The sequence below is a fragment of the Elephantulus edwardii genome, unplaced genomic scaffold (assembly GCF_000299155.1).
Source record: "Elephantulus edwardii isolate Elephantulus edwardi_28Jun2011 unplaced genomic scaffold, EleEdw1.0 scaffold00047, whole genome shotgun sequence".
Lineage (NCBI taxonomy): Eukaryota > Metazoa > Chordata > Mammalia > Macroscelidea > Macroscelididae > Elephantulus > Elephantulus edwardii.
In genome coordinates this window covers 17,680,664-17,701,820 of record NW_006399797.1, presented here as the reverse complement: position 1 = coordinate 17,701,820, position 21,157 = coordinate 17,680,664, and the positions used below count along the sequence as shown (strand labels likewise).

The 21,157-nt window shown below is 37.4% G+C and overlaps 1 protein-coding gene across 1 annotated transcript in view; it reads right to left on the bottom strand.

Annotated features, from left to right (window-relative positions):
- Positions 1-21,157, bottom strand: part of CNOT2 (CCR4-NOT transcription complex, subunit 2) — a 170,555-nt gene that overhangs the window by 61,417 nt on the left and 87,981 nt on the right. The window lies entirely within an intron of this gene.

Below are 21,157 nucleotides of genomic sequence, written 5' to 3'. Positions count from 1 at the left end.
AAAACAAAACAAAAAAACCACAAATAATTAAAATAAAATGTTTTTTAAACCCCTAAGGGCTAATGAGGCTTGTGACAAAAATCACAATTCTAACTATATCAATATAGTGTACAGCAAATTGATTTCCAAATCTTGAAAGACTCTTAAAGTCTAACCTGTACAAGTCACTTGATCTTGAAAAACTGCAACCTCAAATATAAAAACATCTGAGAATAACTGCACCTATATTCAATATTAGTGCTTTTGTGATCACTATACTTTTTTAATTTATCTGTTTTTCAGAGCCTATTGTTTTCAGCCATAAATTAATCTGAGATACAGTATTTCTGGAATCAGTTCATATTGGCATAACAGAAATTTTCTTTCAATCCGTAAATACTCATTAGTATTAACAGTAGGACAATTGCTCATTCATGATATGGGTATAAAGTTTTATCAATAACGTGATTATAGCCTATTAAGTCGTTATAAGATCTAACACTACTAATTCTGAGATTACACAAAAAATAATTTCTAAATCTGTGCTAATACTACTTCTTTTAAGAGGACCTCTAAAGTTCTCCATAACTAGTAATTCACTGATATAACTTAAGATAAATTCTGTTTTCCTGTTAACAATGATATGTAACTGAAGGTAAAAATAAACTACATATAATGTAAGAGATTTTCAAGGACTGAATACAAAGTAATTATATTTTTTAATAAGCAAACTTTTTGGGTGAATTTCTTCTCACATTTGATGTCTCTCTTATACTCCTAAGGATGATTCCTTCAACTGTAAATATATGTTTACAATTTTCCTTACATACATACAATTTCAGAAGGACACACAGTAGTTACTATCATCTATCAAGAGCTAAGATGAACTGATGTGATGCAGATTCTAAAAGCCAAATATCAGGTCCAAGTTTCTTGAAAGTATCATACTATTTAGTAGTTGTTTTAGATCTTAAATTCTGTTAAGTTTGTCAAAAACTCAAGTATTTAACTATCCCTCCTGCTAAATTTGCAGAGAAAGCTACAGTTAGGTAAGAACACAGTCTTGGGGAAATTATATCACTATTCTGCATCACATTTGAGTATCCCTTTAGGTTTAAAATACAAAAAGGTAATTTTTTTAAAGTCTTGATTTACTAAACTTAAGTCTTGTTTGTATAACCACCTCCTTGATGAATCTTATGAAAGCTATTTGACAATTTTTAATTCCATATGTCTATTCAATAACCCAGCAAAGTAGTCTCTAATTGAGAGGGAGGAAGGAGGAGAAAAAGAAGTTGCTTGTTTTTCTTTGTTATCAGAGAAGAAACAGAAAACATTTTATAATCTATAAATTGAGTCATTACACATGATATTTTAGGTTTGTTTTACAAAATTCAAAGTTCCACGTAATTCCCTTTATGGGTTTTTGCTAGATGGCACCTAACAACAATGAGCTATTAAACTCTAATTATAACAAAGAACAAATGTGGATAAATTTCATGAAATTTAGAGAATTTAGTAACATTTCAGGTTAACATTTCAGTATCTACCATCACATTTTATATAAATATAGTTTTATACACATAAATCAATTCAAAAGTAGGCTTTCACTGAAAGGCTTTCTAAAACATTGTCATCAAAACTAGTTACACATTCTCTCTATATCCAAGTCCCAATTGATTCACAGCTGACACCATTAGGTTTCCAAGACTAGAAATCACTCAAGTGGAGACTCTCCATCTACCTCCCTTAGAATTGCTGGTGGATTGGAACCACTCAGAGTTAGTAATTCCCTACAGACTATACCACTAGAGTGCCCTAGTTACACACTGTTGTTGTTAGGTGCCACTGAACTGACTATGATTCATAACAACCCTATAAACATCCGATCTGAACCCTACCCTATCCTGTGCTATCCTTGCATTTACACCATGCTCAGGCCGGTGCTGTAGTCATGGTATCAGTCTATCTCACTGAAGGTCTTCCTCTCCTGACAATATATTCAAAGCATGTGACATGAAGTTTTACAATTCTTGCCTCTAAGAAGCACACACCCTGGTTATGCCTCCTCCAAGATAGATTTGTTATACACTAGAACTCAAAAATTAAAAGTAACCATAAAGAAGGACAAATGGAGTTCATTATTAATACCACACAAAGAGGTTTTGGTGTTTTAACCATATAAAACATCCTAGACAGAGGAAAACCGTTTTCTTTCATTAATGCAAGACTTCTCCAAGGGTCACAATTTATGTATTTATGTGTGAGAAACAAAAAAAAGAGAACAAACACAAACACGTAGAACTTCATCTTTGGCCTGTGTGCTTCACCAAATAAATAACACAGAAGATTTCTAAGAGTGTAACTGTACCATAAGTGCAACTCAAACAGTAGTCACGGGAGTTGTTAGAATGAGACAAAGAATTCTGATCCATGCCTAACAGGAGGGGAGGTAGAGAAATGAAGATGGCAATGAAGGTTTTACATAAAACTAGATTTAATTGTAAAGAACAGTCTTCTTTAATGTCATATATAATAAATGAATGGAGTAGAATATTTTAGAATAGTTAGAGATGGTATAATGGTGGGAGATAATAATCAAGGAGAGAAGCAAGCACTTAATTAGGCAAAACCTATAGGAAGAGATTCAGTATGGAGGACACAGAAAGCAATCAGCGTTATCGAGCAGCATGAGCTAAGTGTAAAAATGTAGAACTGGAGTCATACTGATGTGGATCAAGTTGTAGTGTCACAAAGGTCACCAAAAGGACTCGGATATAAAATATAAAGCCAGTAGTGATGTGAAAGCAGTGTTAAGTGACAAAACAGGTACATAATCCTTAAAAAAAAATATTGCAGATACTCTGTGAAGAATGAAGAATTGATGTTACTGACTGCCATCAAGTGAGTCCAATTCAGTGACCCTGTAAGACAAAGCAGAATTGCTCTACAGGGTCTCTGAGGTAATAGGAGTGGACTGAAATATCATTCTTCTGAGGAGTAACCAAGGCTACGATCCACCAAATTTTCGGTCAGCAGCCCACTGCTAACTAGGCTCTTATCAAGGGACAAAAGTAGATGTAAAAAAATCAATTAGAGAACGTAAATGAAATAGGAAAAAATGTAAGTTAAAAAGGACAAAAAAAAAAGAGGTGCAATAATCTAGATGCGACGTCATGGTGACTCACCCTATGGTGAAAGTAACAGAAGTGATACGGTATAGTTGGATAAAGGATCTATTTTGAGAAACCTGACAAAATATGCTTACTGTGGTATAAAAGGGCATGGTATTCACATTTTCCTCCTGGAATAAAGTCAGAGTATTTGTCAATATCAAAGGTATGTCAATATTATATTGAAGTTACTGGCTTCACTTGTTCATTAAACTTAAACTGGCAGCTGAAAATTGAAAATGAAAACTAAACTCCAATTTTATTTTAACTTATATAACTAATATTTCTTAAAATTTCTTGAGTACATATTTAAAGGATTTCATCAAGGTATTTTCTGATTCCATAAGAACTGTGCAGCATGTACGAGCTCTGATGCTATGGTCCAGAGTGAACTGTGCTGCTAATTCAAAGGCCTCGTATCTACAGCACTTCAAATCCTCCAACAGCTCCACAAGGCAGGTAGCCCACTTTAATTTTTATTTATACGGTCATAAACTCAATAGAAGATTGTTATGAATGAGTCATAACAATGAGTCTTGGGGTTTTTTAATGCAACATATTTTTTTTAATAGACAGGTTAGCTTAACACTATTGTCATTCTGTTGTTATGTGCCACTGAGTTTGAACTGACTCACCTGACCCACCAGCGGGATTTCAGAGGCAGTAAATTATATAGGAGGATACTATCTTTCTCCTACAGGGCAGCTGGTGGATTCAAACCATGTACCTTTGCATTGGCAACGCAATTCCTTACCACTAAGGAAAAAGAGCTCCAGTATTAATGCTACCTAAATCAGTCTCACTCACATTCTCAAAAAGTTTGCTTAAGAATGAAGTAGGACAAGAGTTAGTTTGGATGGAAGACTGGAAGCAGTAAGTAGACTAAGTACTCAGCTCCTTCATTATTTAGTTTAGACTAGTAGTAAATTGTTGTTAAGATATGGTAATATCAACAACTAAAGAAAGAATTTAAAATATAAATAAAAGAAATAAGAATAACAACAGAAAAATCATTTGTAAATTCAAAAAAACTCAGACAACTTCAGAGAGGACTGATAAGGCAGCTCCTAAGTCAGGTAAAATGGCAACTCTAGAACCAAAGGAATGAGCTGAGGTAACAAAACGCCCAAGGCTTTTAAAACTAAGTCATTTAAAACTGAAGTCTGAAAATAAACACACATACTTTGTTGCCTTTCAAAACTAGACTTTCAAGAAAGATTTCTATTAGTATGTTTTCAAGAAACAAAAGGAGAAAAGCAAAACTAGGCCATCAGAGTATCTGTATTGTAAGGAGGTATTAATATACTCTTCAGGTGATCTGACCATGGAGTGGTAATGCCAAATTCCTGTCCTGGAACTACTCAATATGTACACTATTTATTATTATTACTATTTGATACATCGCTTTTTCTTTTCAAGAAACTAAAAAACAATACAAAACACACAACCAAAACCCAAATCAACATTAAGTCAATTCTGACTCATAATGATTCTGTAAATAAAAGTAGAACTGCCACAACATATTCCAATCCAAAGGCCCATCTTTCTCCTGCATAGCAACTGAAGAATTAGCAGTCAAATTCCAGCTTTATATAAACTGTGTATTTACTGTTGTTGTTACTGTGTCGTTAAGTCACCTGTGACCCTTAGCGACCTGGTGTACAACAGCTCTAAACCCTGCTCTATCCTGTGCCAATCTTACTGTCTCTGACACACCTAACCCCATTACACCAGTGACTGAATAAATCCATCTGATCGAGGGTCTTCCTCTCCTGAGCTGTCCCCCCACCCCCACCCCAAGCATGATGTCCCTCTCCAAGGACTGTTCCCTCTTTACAACATGTCCAAAGTATATCCGACGAATCTCAGAATCCTTGCCTCCAAGAAGCCTGGCTTCGCCCTCATCAGGACAAACTTGTTTGCTCTCTTAGCAGTCCATGGTATATTCAATACTATTCTCTAGCACCACAGTTCAAAGGCGTCAATTCTCCTTCTATCATCCCTAGTCACTGTCCAGCTTTCTGATACATAGCACGTAATTGCAAAGACCATGGCCGGCATCAAGCACAGTTTACTCTCCAGACTAAGACTGCTCATCAGTACTAAGGGAGTTCTCTGACAGCAGACTTTCCCAATGGAATTTAATTTCCATTTTAGTTTCCTGGCTGCTGTTACCAAGAGTGTTTATTATAGAGCCAAGAAAACTGAAGCTGTTAACAATCTCAATCTCTTCACCATCTATCACGATGATGCCAAGCATCCCAGTGGTGAGAATCCTTGTTTTCTTGATGCTGAGCTTCAATCCATACTGAAGGCCACAGTCCTTGACCTTCTGCAGCAAGCGCTTCAGGTCCTGCTCAGTTCCAGCAAGCAGGCTTGTGTCATCTGCATAATGCATATTGCTCATAGTCTACCTCCAATCCTGATGCCACATTTCTCCTCGTAGAGCTCAGCCTCTCAGATAATCTGTTCCACATATAGATTGAAAATATATGGAGATAAGACATATCCTTGGCACACACCCTTCCCAATTTTGAACCATACACTGTTACCTTGCTCTGACAACTGCCTCCTGGCCCAAGTGTAGGTTTTGCACAAGCACAATCAAGTATTCTGGGATTCCCATTCTTCTGAGTCAGCCACAGTTGTTGTGATCTACACAGTCAAATGCCTTTGCATATTCAATTCCTCTGGTTCTCTCTGATTTCAGCCAAGAACCATCTGACATTATATAAAATATCCCTAGTACCACAACCTCTTCTAAACAGTCTGCATTTCTGGCAGTTCTCTGCTGATGTGCTGTTCCAGTCGTTTTTGGATAATCTTCAGCAGAATCTTGCTTGCATATGTTATCAATGATACTGTTCAATAATTTCCACACTCTGTCTGGTCACCTTTCTTTGGAATGGGAACAAATACAGATTTCTTTCAGTCAGTTGGCCAGGTATTTGTCCTCCAGATTTCTTAGCACAACTTAGTGAGCACATCTAGGGCAGCATCTGTTTTCTGAAATATGTCAACTGGTATGACATATATTCTTGTCTTGTTTTTTGCCAATTCTTTCAGGGCAGCTTGGACTTCTTTCTTCATCACCACAGGCTCTTGCTCATATGTTGTTTCATGAAATTCTTTTGTGTCTGCCAATTCCTTTTGACACAATGACTCTGTATACTCTTTCCATCTTCTTTTAATGCTTCCTGGATCATTTAATATTCTACCCAAAGCCTCCTTAAGTATTGCAACTCCAGGCTTGAATTTCTCCTTAAGTTCCTTCAGCTTAAGACATGCTGAGCAAGTCTGACCTCTCTGATTTTCTGACTCCAGCTCTCCGCACACTTCATTTTAATACTTTGTCTTCTCACACTGCCCATTGGAATCGTCTGTTCAACTAGTTATTACCTTGATTTCTTCCCTTTTCTATGGCTTCTTGGAGCTCTCTAGTGCAATAGTGTCAGAGTTTCTTCTGACATCCATCTTGGTCTTTTCTTCCTCCTCTGTCTTGGCAATAACCTTTTGCATTCTTCCTGGATGATATTCTTGATATCCTCCCACACACAGTTCATCTGGTCTTCACTCATTAGTGTTCAAGGCCTCAAACCTGTTGTCAGATGGTTTTGAAATTCAGGCAGGATAAACTCACTCAAGGTCAAATTTTGGTTCCTGTTGACTTAACTTTCCTCAGCTTCAACTTGAACTTGCACATGAGTACTTGGTGGTCTGTTCTACAATCAGCACCTGTCCTAGTTTTCATAGCTGATACTGAGCTTCTCCAGTGATTCTTTTTCCACAGATTAATTGGTCTAATTCCTATGAACATCATTAGGTGAAATCCATGTATAGCCTGAATTTATGTTTCCTATAAAATATGTGCTATCAAACTGATAACACTCAGCAACCCCATGAGCAACAGATCTGAATCTCGTCCTATTCTGTACCATCCTCATCATCTCAGTCATGCTTGAGCCCAGTGTGGTAGTCACTGTATCAATTCGTCTCATCAAAGATCTTCCTCTCTTTTAGAAACCCTCTCTTTTCCAGAATTACATCACCAAGGACTGGTTCCTCCTAAAAGTTTCACCATCTTTTCCTCTAAAGAGCACTGTGGGTATACTTCCTTCGAGGCAGATTCGTTTGTTCTTTTGGCAGTCTATGGTATATTCAACATTCTCTGCCAATACCACAAATTAAAGGCACTAATGTTTCTTCTGTGATCCTTATTCACTGTCCATTTTTCATAAGTACAGGAATCAAATCTAAGTATTAAGGTTTGGAACAGTTGCACCTCAGTCTTTAATATCCATGCTCATTAGAACTTTGGATGTTAGCAGGGTTTGAGGTTTTTATGTGTTATTTGGCAGGTTAGTTTTGGAGCCTGTTGTTGCTTTGTGCCATAAAGTCAAAATCAACTACAGTGGGTTTCCAGGAGCAATAAACTGCACAGGAGAAGACTGCCTATCTTTCTCCCACGGAGCAGTTGGTGGATTTAAAGCATGCACCTTTGGGTTCCTTACTATTAAGCCACCCACAGTATGTGTTAAGAGACTATAAATCCCATGGGAGAAGAGTGCCCATTTTTCTCACACAAAACAACTGATATATTAAAAAAGCATTTCCCATATATCTTAATGGTAACTGCTTCTTCCCTTTACATTATTTTGGCCTATAAAAAGTTTCAACAGCACCTTTGATTGTGGATAGCAAGAGAACTATACTCTCTATGTTAAAAAAGAACAACAAACGGGGAAAAGTAAAACAAAGCAGGCTCAGAGCATATCTAGAGAGATAATTAATGGTAATTTAAATCAATTTCTTTAAAGGTCTCATGAAAAATTTACATTGCAACCTTTTATTGAGGGTAAAACTTAGCTGCTGGTGAGTTGATTAACTCATACTGACCTTACAAGACATAGGAGAACTACACCACATGGTTTTCAAGGTTGTGATCTTTACAGAAGCAGGCTGTCACATTTTTCTCCTACAGGACAGCTGATGGGTTTGAACAGCTATAAGTCAGTTCCAACCTGATGGCAAGGAATTCGAGTTTTTTAATATATACATACAAGTTCTCTTTGTCTACAAATGGGGCAGAAACTAAACAGGGAATATCTGTATAACTGTCATAAAGAATTACTTATCTGTCAGAGCTCTAGTGGCCTAGAGGCAAGAAACAGCACTGTAATCTCAGAAATGTGCGGTTAGAATCCACCAGATGTTTTGCTGGAGAAGGAGGGACAACCTCCTCCTGTAACCAGTCAGATTTAATTTGATGGTACACACACAAAATAAAATAAAATAAAAATTAAATTCCAAACACTTATCTGCCTTTACCGAGATGTAGCTGATTAAGAAGATAAATGGGAAAAAAAGCATTTTATTACTGCCCAGTAAATAGAAAACATGCTATGTAAAAACTGAGAGACTGTTCAAATTCTATAAAACTTTATAATTTATATTGCCAATAATTATATAACCTAAGAAAAATAACTAATTTCTAAACTTTTTATTAAAGTAGCATTTTTGCAAACAGCATTTTGAGCCACCTATGCTACTTCACTGGCATCCACTTCCATAAAAGCCTGCCTCAGGAAACCCTATGAACCTGGAGAGAGGATGAAAGGCACCCAAGCGCCGAGGACTCTCCTTCATAGGGTCGCTATAAGTCGCCTGTGACTCGACAGCACTTAACAACAACAACAACAAGCTACTTCACAGGGAGCTCTGGAGGCCCAGTATTAAAGAGTTGTGCTACCAACCCCAAGGTATGCAGTTCAAATCTACTAGCTGCTCTACAGGAAAAAGATGGGCAGTCTCCTCTGTGACTTAGAGCCTCTGAGAGTCCACTGGACAATCAGCTGAGTCACTTCTGAATCAACAGCACATAGTATCTTGCTTCCCAACTGTTAAGAGATCCTAAATATATGATTTTTATTCCTGAAAAATGGTTTTAAATAACAAAGGGTGCATTCAAGAGCAGAATTTATTATAGCTTCTCAAAAACAGAAATCTCAATAGATGAAAATATTTTTAGAAGAGTGTTTTCATGAAACAAGTTTTCTTACATCTTGTTATAAAACTCCAGATTCTGAAATGACTTTACTCAGATCACATTTCAAAAAGTCATGTATATGATTCTTTAATGCTGCTGTTGTTACGTGCCACTGAGTTGCTTGCGACTCACAGTGACCCTATATACAAGAGCCCTAAAAGCCGTTCTATCCTGTGCCAACCTCATCATTTCTGACACACTCATTCCCACCACTCTAGTCACAGAATAGATCCATTTCATCGAGGGTCTTCCTCTCCTTCGCCATCCCTCCACTCTCCCAAGCATGATGTCCCTCTCCAAGAACCAGTCCCTCCTTGCAACATGCCCAAATTATGTCAGACGAAGCTTCAGAATCCTTGCCTCCAAGGAGCAGCCTGGCTTTACCCTCTCCAGGACAAACCTGTTTGTTCTCCTAGCAGTCCATGGTATATTCAACACTCTTCTCCTGAACACCAAGAAATGGTAACTGAAATGGTTACATGGCCTATACAGATTTCATTTAGAATTTTCCTTAGAAATGTAACTTTTATCTAAGAAGAATATATTGTGCAAACTTCAGCGTGAAAAAAATATTTTATCATTTTCTAAAATCTTCTGTACTTTTATATAGACTTGTATCATCAACATACAAGCTTTAAAAATTTAACATCTTGATGCCAAAACACCAATCATTCAGAAAGCAACTGCAGATAGTAAGTCTAAATACTTGAAAAATAAAACTCTCTATAAACATAAATAACATATTTTAACTAAGATTCATTTTAAAAGCCACTCCTGGGGATAGAGGTGGGAACCAGGGCAGATAGAGAGCTAACGAAAAGCAGGACAGAACCAAAAACATACATTGAGAAAAAAGACTTTTTCAGTGGAAGAAAAACCATTTTTCAATGACAGAAATGGGATTTATGGGTTAATTTCTTCTACAAGGCTTCCAATAGAAATTAAGGGAGGAAAAGAAGAGACAAATTGATAAAAATTTTGAATTTTCTTTTTTTAAAAAAAAAATTGTATTTTCAATAAGGGGTTAATTGTTGTTGTTGTTGTATACCATTGAGTCAGAACTGACCCACAGCTGACACTCCACTGGGTTTTCAGAGGTAGATAATTACAGAGGAGGAGACTGGAGGAGTAGTTGGTGGATTTGAAATATGTGTCTTCTGGACTGCAGAGCAGATCCTTGCAACTAGGCCACCACCAGGGGTTAACTGGTGGTGGTGTTGTTATGTGCCTTTGATTAACCTGCGACTAAAAGCGACCCTATGTCCTAACGCTAAACCCTGTCCTATCTTGTGCCAATCTCACTGTCTCCAACACACCTACCCCAACATCCCAGTCACAGCATCAATCCATCTCCTAGACGGTCCTCCTCTCCTGTGCTGTCCCTCCACCCTCCCAAGCAGGACATCCTTCTCCAAGGACTGGTCCCTCCTTGAGACATGTCCAAAGTATGTCAGACAAAGCTTCAGAATTCTTGCCTCCAAGGAGCAGCCTGGTTTAAACCTTTCCAGGATAAACCTGTTCATTTTCCTAGCAATTCATGGCATATTTAATTCTCTTCTCTACCACCACAGATCAAAAGCATCAAGTCTCCTATCTTCCATAGTCGCTGTCCAACTCTCTGATGCATAACAAGTGATTGCAAGGCCATTGCCTGTATCAGACAGACCTTAGTCTCCAGAGTGACATCACTGCTCTTCAGCACTTTGGAGAGGTTCCTAACAGCAGACTTTCCCATCACAATACGTCTTTTAATTCCCTAGGTGCTGTTGCCACGAGTGTTGACTGTGGAGCCAAGCAAACTAAAGCTGTGAACAATCTCAATCTCTTTACCATTCATCCTGATGCTGCCAATTGGTCCAGTGGTGAGAATTTGTCTTCCTGATATTGAGCTTCAATCCACATTGAAGGCTATAGTCCTTGACCTTCTGCAGCAAGTGCTTTATTCAGGTCCTCAGTTTCAGTAAGCAGGACTGTATCATCTGCATAACCCATATTGTTGATGAATCTTCCACTAACCCTGATACCACACATCAGCCCAGCCTCCTGGATAATCAGTTCTGTATACAGGTTGAAAAGGCATGGAGATAGGACATATCCCTGGCATACACCGAAGAATAGCCCTGAACCCTGCCCTCGCTTGAGCCAATCTCCCAGTCTCTTACATATCTGTCTCCATTGTCACAGTCATTGTGACAATCCATCCCATCGAGCATCTCCATCTCCTGCACTGTCCCTCTCCACCTTTTCCTGCTTGCTGTTCTTCTCCAAGGACTGGTCTCTCCTGACAACATGCCCAAACCATGTTTTAGAGGCAGTAAACCACACAGGAGGAGAATGCTTATCTTTCTCCCATGGAGCAAGTGGTGGACTAGAAGCACATGTTTTAGGGTTGGCAGAGCAACTCCTCACCACTAAGCCACTAAAGCCCCCTCCTCTGACTCAAAGGGACCCTAATGCACAACAGAACAAAGCCATTCTCTACCTTGTGCCATTCTTAGAATCTCCACTGTGCCTAAATTCACTGTTGCTGTCACTATGTGAATCAGTCTCAGTGAAGATCTTCCTCTCTACTTTTCTAATTCCAAGAACTAGACATTCTTGATATGGTGCCTGAACTATGTGGGACAGAGTTTCACCATCCTCCAAGGAGCTACACTTCTTCCAAGACATATCTGTTTGTTATTCTGGCAGTTCATGCAGGGTATATTCCATATTCTTCACCAACACAACTCAAAGGCATCAATGCTTCAACCTTTCTTATTCAATGTGCAACCTTTCCACACTTATGAAGTAACTGAAATTACCAAATATTAGGTCACATTTACCTCATCAAAAGATTTTCACAGAATAAAAAGACAATGCACAGTCTGGGAAAAACTCTTGACAGTAAAAAGATGCTTGAGAGATCATTAACCATTTAAAAAAAAACAAAAACCAAATAAAATCCAATGCCACTGAGGTGATTCTAATAAAGTGACTGTAGGACAGAACTGCTCTTAGGATTTCGAGGGTTATAATCTTTACATAAGTAGACTGCATCATTCTCCATTGGAGCAGCCAATGGATTCACCACCAACTTTTTCCTTAGCAGCCAAGGGTGCACCTGATATAGGCTATAATCTTCACAATTATTTGCTATGCATCAGAAAGCTGGGCAATAACTATGGATGATACAAGGAGAACTGATGCCTTTGAGCTGTGGTGCTGGAGAAGAGTGCTGAAAATACCGTGGACTACTTGAAGAACAAACAAGTTCATCCTGGAGATGGTGAAGCTGGGCTGCTCCTTGGAGTCAAGGATTCTGAAGCTTCGCCTGACATACTATGGGCATGTTGCAAAGAGGGACCAGTCCTTGCAGAGGGATGTCATGCTTGGTAGGGGGGAGGGACACCACAGGAGAGGAAGACCCTCGATGAGATGGACTGATTCAGTGACAGGAATAATGGGGGTAGATGTGACAGAAATAATAAGATTGGCTCAGGATACAGCAGGGTTCAGAGCTTTTGTACACAGGATTGCTATGAGTAGCAAGCAACTGGATTGCATGTAACAACAACAACTATGTGTTAGCCAAACCACCACCACAGGTCTTCTTCCTTAGCCATTTGATGTAGATCAAAGCAAGGAGATATTATCACATTTGGGCAATAAATGGAGAAGAACAAATTCATTAAAGGCTGTGGGGAGACTGGAACTTTTACACATTGCTGGGAAGACTGCAAAATGGTACAACCACTATGGAAACCAGCATGGTACTGTCTTAGAAAGCTAGAAATGGACATATGCTACAATCCAGCAGTCTTACTCCTAGGCACATATGCTAGAGGAAAAAGGATGATAACCTAAATAAAGGTATGCACACTCATGTTCTTTGGGCATTATTCACAACAACAAAAGGTTGGAAACAAACTCAATATTCTTCATTACATTAATAAACAGTGGTATGTACACACGGCAATACTACCAAACAACAAAGAATGACTATTCCACAAAACATCTCACAATATGGATAAATGTAGAGGACATTATGTTGCGTGAATAAGTCAATTACAAAACAGCAAATACTTTAATGAGTACTGAGGAGCAATGATGTTAAGTGTGAACACTAATGTGTACCTGACTCAGGCCAAGGCCTTTTCAATCACTTGTTATGCCTCTGAGAGCTGAACAATGAATAAGGATGCCAGGAAAAAGAACTGATGCCTCTGAATTGTGGTGAAAAGCATGAGAAAAGCATGTTGAATATCCCATGATTGGCCAAAAGAACATACAAGTATGTCTTAGAAAAAGTGCTGCCAGTTGGAAACAAGGATGATGAAACTTTGTCTCAGAGTCTTTGGACATGTTGCTAGGAAAGACTATCCCTTGAAAGACACATTATGCTAGGAAAGCTAGCAGGTCAGCAAGAGGGTAAGACTTCAAGATGGGCTGCAACAGTGATTGCAGCAATGGAGTTCAAATTTATCAGAGATGACGACAATGTTACAGGATAGGTCAGGGTTCAGACCTGCTGTCCATAGGATTGTTACGTATTGTACTTGACCAACAGCAGGTAACAACTGCTTTAAAAAGTGTAAAAAAATAAGTGTACATACAAAACATTCTTTGATGGTTGCCTGAGCTACATAAGAGAAAAAGGAGGTGTAAATAATAATTATAAAGTTATAAAATATAAAATATAAAAGTTATGTACCAATAAGTCTAAACCAACTCATAGCTGACCCTCTAGTAGGTTTGTAGACAGTCAATCTCATTAGAGGAGATAATTCATCTTTTTCCTAAGGAGAATCTGTTGGATTTAAATCTTTGTGTTTTTGTGTTGGTAGAGCAATTCTTCACCAATAAGCTACCAGAATGTTACTTAAAGCAAAGAGAAAGGCAATCAGTATTATGAGGAGCAGGAATGTAACATTATCAAAGAAAGAATAAAGGGCAACCAGGTAAATGTTATAACATATACAATCCTCTAACAGCAGTAAGAGCAATAATCTGTGAGGAGATATATTGGTAAATATGTGTGATAAACACATGAGGAAGTTTACAAGGGAGGATACACAAATAAAGGTATAGTCATGGATATTTTAACATACCTATTTGTAATGTTGCATGTACACTCAAATATGTAATAAAGCATATATTTGTGAACTGGAAAGGAACAGTGGACATAAAGGCTGAGTGTCATAGTGTAAGAGGACAACCTAGACCAATTAGTAGAACACAATTTATAAAGATCATATTCTACACCCTAATCTAGAGAATCTGTATGGTCCTAAGAACCATCTATAGTGTATTAGAAACTTGTGAGCAGCTTTCCAAACATCACTCTTGGTCTCTCTCCACCAGAAGCAAAGGGAAATGAAAAAGAACACTCAAAAAAGCACTTAGTTCAAAGGATTAATGGCTCACATGCACTATGGTCTCTTCTAGTCTGAAACAATAAGAACTAGTACTGGTTATCTCTACTGCCCAAACTGACCAGAACCACAATAGGAGACCCTAGTTAGAATGGGATAAAAAGCAGAACAAAGCAACAGCAAGCTTACTGGTACAATATAAAAAAGAATAGAAGAAACTCTGAGATTATTGCCTGGAGACAACCATCTGACTTGAAATTCAACAGACTCCAGGAAGCTATTTCTCAGACAAAGAAATGGGCTATAAAATAAATAACAACGTCTATGAAAGGATGTATGTTTCCTTGAATAATCAATTACAAGAGACCAAAATGGCAACATCTGCTTAAAAATAGAGAAGCAAGAAGAGACAGCAAAACTAGATGAGTGGAAACAGCTCAAGGAGAAAATAGGGAAAGCACTGACATCAATGTCATGGAACAAAATAAATTACCGAAAGCAGAGCTAATTTGCTGCATAAATTTTCCACCTATATCACAATACTATGTTAAAAAAAAATTTGTAATGGCAGACTAATTTTTGGTGCAAAACAAACAAGCAGAAAATGGCAATGGTGTTGGCATTTTTCATAGATAAATTCACACAAGATTTGGTGAATTCATTAATTTACTCAACAAATATTTGCTGACCTGTATGCGACATTGTGTTCTGAATGTGCTTGTTTAAGTTAACGTCAAACTTAAAGAGACTAGTGGACATGTTCTAGTTCTCCTGTTTAAACTTCAAAGAAAAAAATGCTTGAAGAAGTTTCTCTTCCTATAAAGATTAAAAACCTAGCTACCTAAAACTCTGGGATAGAGAACAGCACGTCTTTTAAAGCTAATGGAAGGGAACTAGAACTTGCCTCCTCCTGAAATCAAATTACATATGGCAAAACTATATTCTAGATTTCAGAGCTGTTCCCAATTATTTTCCTTTATTTTTTGAAAATGAGCTTTCAAAACTAGAAATATATCATGACGAATATGAAGTTTTAAAACAATCTAACAATTTATGTTAAAATATTAGTGCATATTCAGTTCCAAGTTTTTTTTCCTGATAACATCTGATTAATAAGAAATTTATTTGTATGTGATTGGCTATCTATTAGATACTGTATTAGTAATCTATAGTTTTAGCAGAAAAATAATTTGGAAGAAACAGCATTATATTTCTCATCTAACAAATTGACTCAATGGTAAAATCCACCCTTAAAATATTGATGACAGAACCATTCCCACCCACCCCACCCCGGAGCCTTCCCCACCACATACTTACCTGTGCAACTTCTTTCAACATTTGCTATTCTGGGAATTGGAAAGCTCAGAGCTGGAGGCTGAAGTGAAGAAGGAAAGGTTGGAGGGTGAGCCATGGCACCAGCCCCATACTAGGAGCTCCCCTGAGATACTACAGCAGGGTTGAAACCATAGCTCTGAAGTTCAAACTCCAGCAAACGATAAGAAAGGAGTCCAACCAGAACATGATAAACGGTGGGATTCTTCTGCTCTTTGAAAAATAAGGAAATCATGCTATAAAGATCTGAATGTCCAGTTTCAAAATTATGACTCCCTGTTCACCTCTTCATCTCCCAACCCCAGAATCATCTCTTAAGACTAGTCAAATTATTTTTTTAAAGCAAAGCTTCCCATAAACTTCACATTTTTCCTGAAAAATGCAAAGATGGAGCTTTACCTAGCCATTATGAAAGTATCTAACATTTTAAATCCTCTGCCTATCTGATCCTTCTATAGTTCTTTGGGATTTTTAAAACTATGTAACATTAAATCTAAGGCTTTAGTACATGCAAACTCCAACACTCAGCATCGAAAGCTAGACTATACAGTACTTAATTGCTGAAAATAGACTTCTGAGCTTAAAAAAAAAAACAAAACCTCAGGCTGACTTTTCATTTTAGTGCGTTCCTACAGAAGAAATTAATTTCTTAAAATTCTTCCACTCTCATTAAAACAAATCAGAACTCCAATTTAAATAAGTTGAAACTTTAATAAAATCAGATGAAGAATACAAATTAAAGAAAAATATTCTAACAATGTGAACAAAATTTGAGCAAAATGTGAATTAATCACATATAAAAAAGTGAGATTTTGCTTATTAACATAAACAGCAAATTACTAACGCATAGAAAATTAGGTTCTTTATGACGATTAAAATACTAAAGCTCATAAAAATAAATGTCTAAACAATGTCTAAGTTATTTCTCAAGATGACAGTTATATTCAAAAGACATACTGAAGACAATGGATATTTAAAGACCTTAAAATACAGGCATAACAGAATTCTGAATTAGGTTACATGAAGCAGTTAAAAGCAAAAAGTACTATCAATCAAGTAAACACAAAAACTTGTATACAATTCTCAACATACTGCTATCCAAATGAATTCATTCAACAAGCATCTGCAATGCAAACTAGATACTCCATTTTATACTCATATATCCATCTAACACTCAGGATAAAGGATTATCCCCAACTCCAAAGGGGGGTCAGAGTGGAAATATAATTACAAAAGCTAATGGCATCATTATTATTGTCTACAATGCCTTAGTAGCCTAAACTTTTATTATTCTTTATTTCCTACCATTCTTACTTTCTCTTACTGTATTCTAGCCATACTGGCATCCCTATTATTCTTCAAACAAACCTACTCCTGTCTCCTAGGTATCTGATCATCTGCATCTTCCAGTAAGGTGCTTCTCTAGATAATGCACAGTTTTCTACCTCATATGCTTCAATACTGAGTCATTTCAGTGAAGATTTCCCTATCTATTCTATTTTAAATGGCAATAGTCTTTCTCCCAACTCCACAGAACTTGCTTCTTCCTAATTAATTTCTCCCAGAACTCATATAATGAAATAACACACAATACATTTATTTATTTAACTGTGTATGTTCTAAAATATCACCTTGATGGTTGATTTCCCCTCTCCTCTCTCATTCTATTTGTTCATACCTATATTATTCCAGATTCTGGAGAAGTTTGGCTTATAATGGGCCCATAAGATAAATTCATTCATCTTACTCCATGCAAGCTGTTATATGAATGTTATTTGGAATTAACCAACCAATATAATGTTTTAAGCACATGCAAACTTTGGTGGATATAACCAATTATGTAAAAAAATTAATGCTGAATTTTATAATGTGCATAAAAATTTCAATCTTTCTATACTAAAATTGACAACCACTTCCAAAATACCTAAGAGACTGACAAAAATATTCATTGGCTAGAATGCCACACAATGGAAGAATCAAGAATTTGGAGGGTGTAAATTTATTTTATTCTTCATTTATGAAATTGTTTCAAGTTAAATTAGTCCCATAATTTTTCTTTTAAAAAACAAACAACCCTCTGGTTTGAGAATATCTGAGACTTAGTTTAATATGACACAATAATAGCCATTTCATCTTCATCACAAAATCCCACTACACTGGACTGCACTGTAATTGCACAGTAGACTACCTGCATTAAATAATGTTACAGAGTAAGTGTCAAATATGAACTAGTATGTACTGAATGTTTATCAATGACAAAGCCCTGAAGTAAGGGCTTTCTCTCCTTTACGACATCATAACTTTATTAAAATAGTTACTTTTGCCTCCTATTTTTTTAAAAAAGCTTTCTTTTATTTTTCAGCTAAGAAAACTGAGGTCTTGGGAGGTAGTCTATAAAGCTGTTAGATCTAAGATGCTTCCCTATGAAACTCAGCAATGGGGTCTATTCAGCTCTGAAATTCTGGAATACAAAAGGGATCTTCTCAAGGAAAATCCAAATGGATAGACTTGCCAATTTTGCCAAACTGGAGATGATACATGAGGCACAGGCTTGAAATTTCAGGAAGTAAACTATGGACTCTTCAGACTTCTGGCCTTATCCTTCTCACAAAACACTGTCCACCAGATGTATGAATTACCTTTCTCTCCCCACTAAACCAAAATCCTAAAACTATTTAAGGTTTCGGGGGGGGGGGGACTAGCTTCAGAGAAATAAGTATCACACATTATATTAATAGGGTCAATTGATGAAAAGGCTAATTTAATGTCCGTCTAAAAATAAAACTCATTTAGCTTTATGTAAAAAAAGTGTTACAAAGAAACAACTTTAAATCGCATAGTAACTGTTAAAGGTAAACTCTTAAACAGCAATAGTACAATTAAGAAATTATCTCTTTTGGCAGTTGTGGTTGATTGCTTTTGAGTGGAGCCCACTGATAGTGATTCTATGAAGAAAAGGCCCGAAGCGCCTCTACAACTATCGACATTTATCAAAACTCATAGTTTCCAGAGGCATGGCAGTAGGTTTAAGTTTCTTCTTATGTACAGAAATGTGTATATGACAGCCTGGTTTTTGGTGTCAATTTCTTTGGCTTTAGCGTTCTATAGCTTGGGGATGCAGGCCACAGAACTGGGCCTCAGGGCACTGTCTCCCCGATGGCAATGAATCTTATCATTTCTGCTGTTTTAATTGGTCCTTATGATGATAGCTTCAGCAGAGGTCTTTTGTCTTCAGAGGTTACCGACACCCCAATCTGGCATTTCCATTGATGATGCAGCAGAGAACGTCCAGCTGTTACACAGGCCAGTAGGAAGCCCATCAACATTATGGTGACCATTTTGCACAATCACCAACGGCTCGTGGTGATACAGCTGTTCTCCACTAAGGTGGTGACAATATTCACCCCAGCATAGAAGATAGGGGTCTCTCGGTAGGGACGTCCCCTTTGCCAGTAGCCGTTCTCTGCCTATAGCTTCTGCTTCTTCTCTTGTCTCTGGTCTGTAGTTGTGGGCCAGCTTCAGCAGCTGAGTAATCAATCACCTGGCAGTCGAAGGCCTGGATGAACTGGTTAATGATGGGTGGCATCTTGAGCCATATGTAGAGGACTGCTTATTGCTGTTGCCTGCTGCCAGCAGTAGGTCCATTTGACAAAGCAGGGATGGTTTCGTTCAGGTTTGTGGTCCTGTTAAATGCCAAAGTCCCTGGGCCTTTCCTTGAACAGGGGGTTCACTGTCTCTTGGTCTCCTGCTTCTTGACTGCTGCAGGTGCCAGGGGCACCTTGTTCTCCCTGATCGTCTTTGTCTTCAGTATCTTGGGCAAATGGTTGAGAAAGAAATTAACTTTCATATTATTTTATATATAGTTTTGACCAATTTGCTTATTAATATACTTTTTTCTGTTCTAGGATCCCACATTACATTTATTTCTGTTCTTGTTAATCTGTTCCATTTGGCACTGTTTTTAAGATTTCCTTTTCATTAATAAAACTAGCAGTTTTGAAAATTAGACTGTACATTTGTAACACATTTTCACATAACTGGAATGTTGCTGTTAAGTGTCATCGAGTCAAGTAAGACTCACAGCAACTCTATGAACAAAAGATCTGAACTCTGTCCTATCCTGTGCCATCTTTAACACCCACAACACATTTGAGTCTAATGCCGCAGACACTGTATCAATCTATTTCAATGAAGGTCTTCCTCTCCTTTGCTGATTCACCTTTCCAAGCACGATGTTCCTTTCCAAGGCATAGCCTCGCCTAACAGTATGTCCAAAATAAATGAGACGAAGATTCACCATCTTTGCCTTCATGGAAAACTCTGGTTGCATTTTCTCTAAGACTTATCTGTTTGTTATTTTGGCAGTTTATGGGATGTTCAGCACTCTTTCCAATACCACAACTCAAATGCATCAATTCTTCTTCTGTCACATAACTTGAAAGACTGGGGCTTGAATCAGGCACACTTTAGTCTTTAAACTGAAATCATTGCTCTGCAGGACTTTGAAGAGGTCTCTCACATCTGACACCAATGCTGACTGGTGGTACCAAGGGTGTAAACTGAGGATCAGAGCAAGATGAAACATTGACAATTTCAATCTTTTCTCCATCTATCATGAGGTTGACTATTATATGTTTTTAGGAAGAATTACCAAAAGGTGTTGTACTATTCTCAAATACATCACATTCCATGAATATTTATCAATATATGATGTCTATCTTGTTAATATGCTTTATTATGGGCCATGTTAATCTGAATTTTATTTACGGTGGCAGATGTGCCAAATTTCTGAAAGGGAATTACTATTCTTTTTCTTTGTAAATAAGATTTTAGAGGAAATACTTTAAAAGTATGTCATATTTCTCTTTAAAAGTTTATCCACTAATTAACAATACCAAACATCAGATAGTTGTCATTCCAGGTTATTGTTGTAGTTAGATGTTATCCATGGCTTTCCATGAAAACAATTTGTGTGATTGTTTTGGTATTTGTTTAGAATAAAGAACAACCTTAAATGGGGGGGGGGGAGTTTTCCCACTAATTAGAATAGCCATGCATGCTGTACACAGCATCTATTACAGGGAAAATCTAGCACTGATTTTTCTACATTAACTAACTAGAATGCTTCTGTAAATAAGTTTACTGTTACGTTGTCGTCGGGTACCATGGAGTCAGGATCAACTCAGAGCTGACCCTCCAGTAGCTTTAAGAGACAGTATATCACACAGGAGGAGACTGGCTATATTTCCCTTACAAAGGAGCTGCTAGACTCA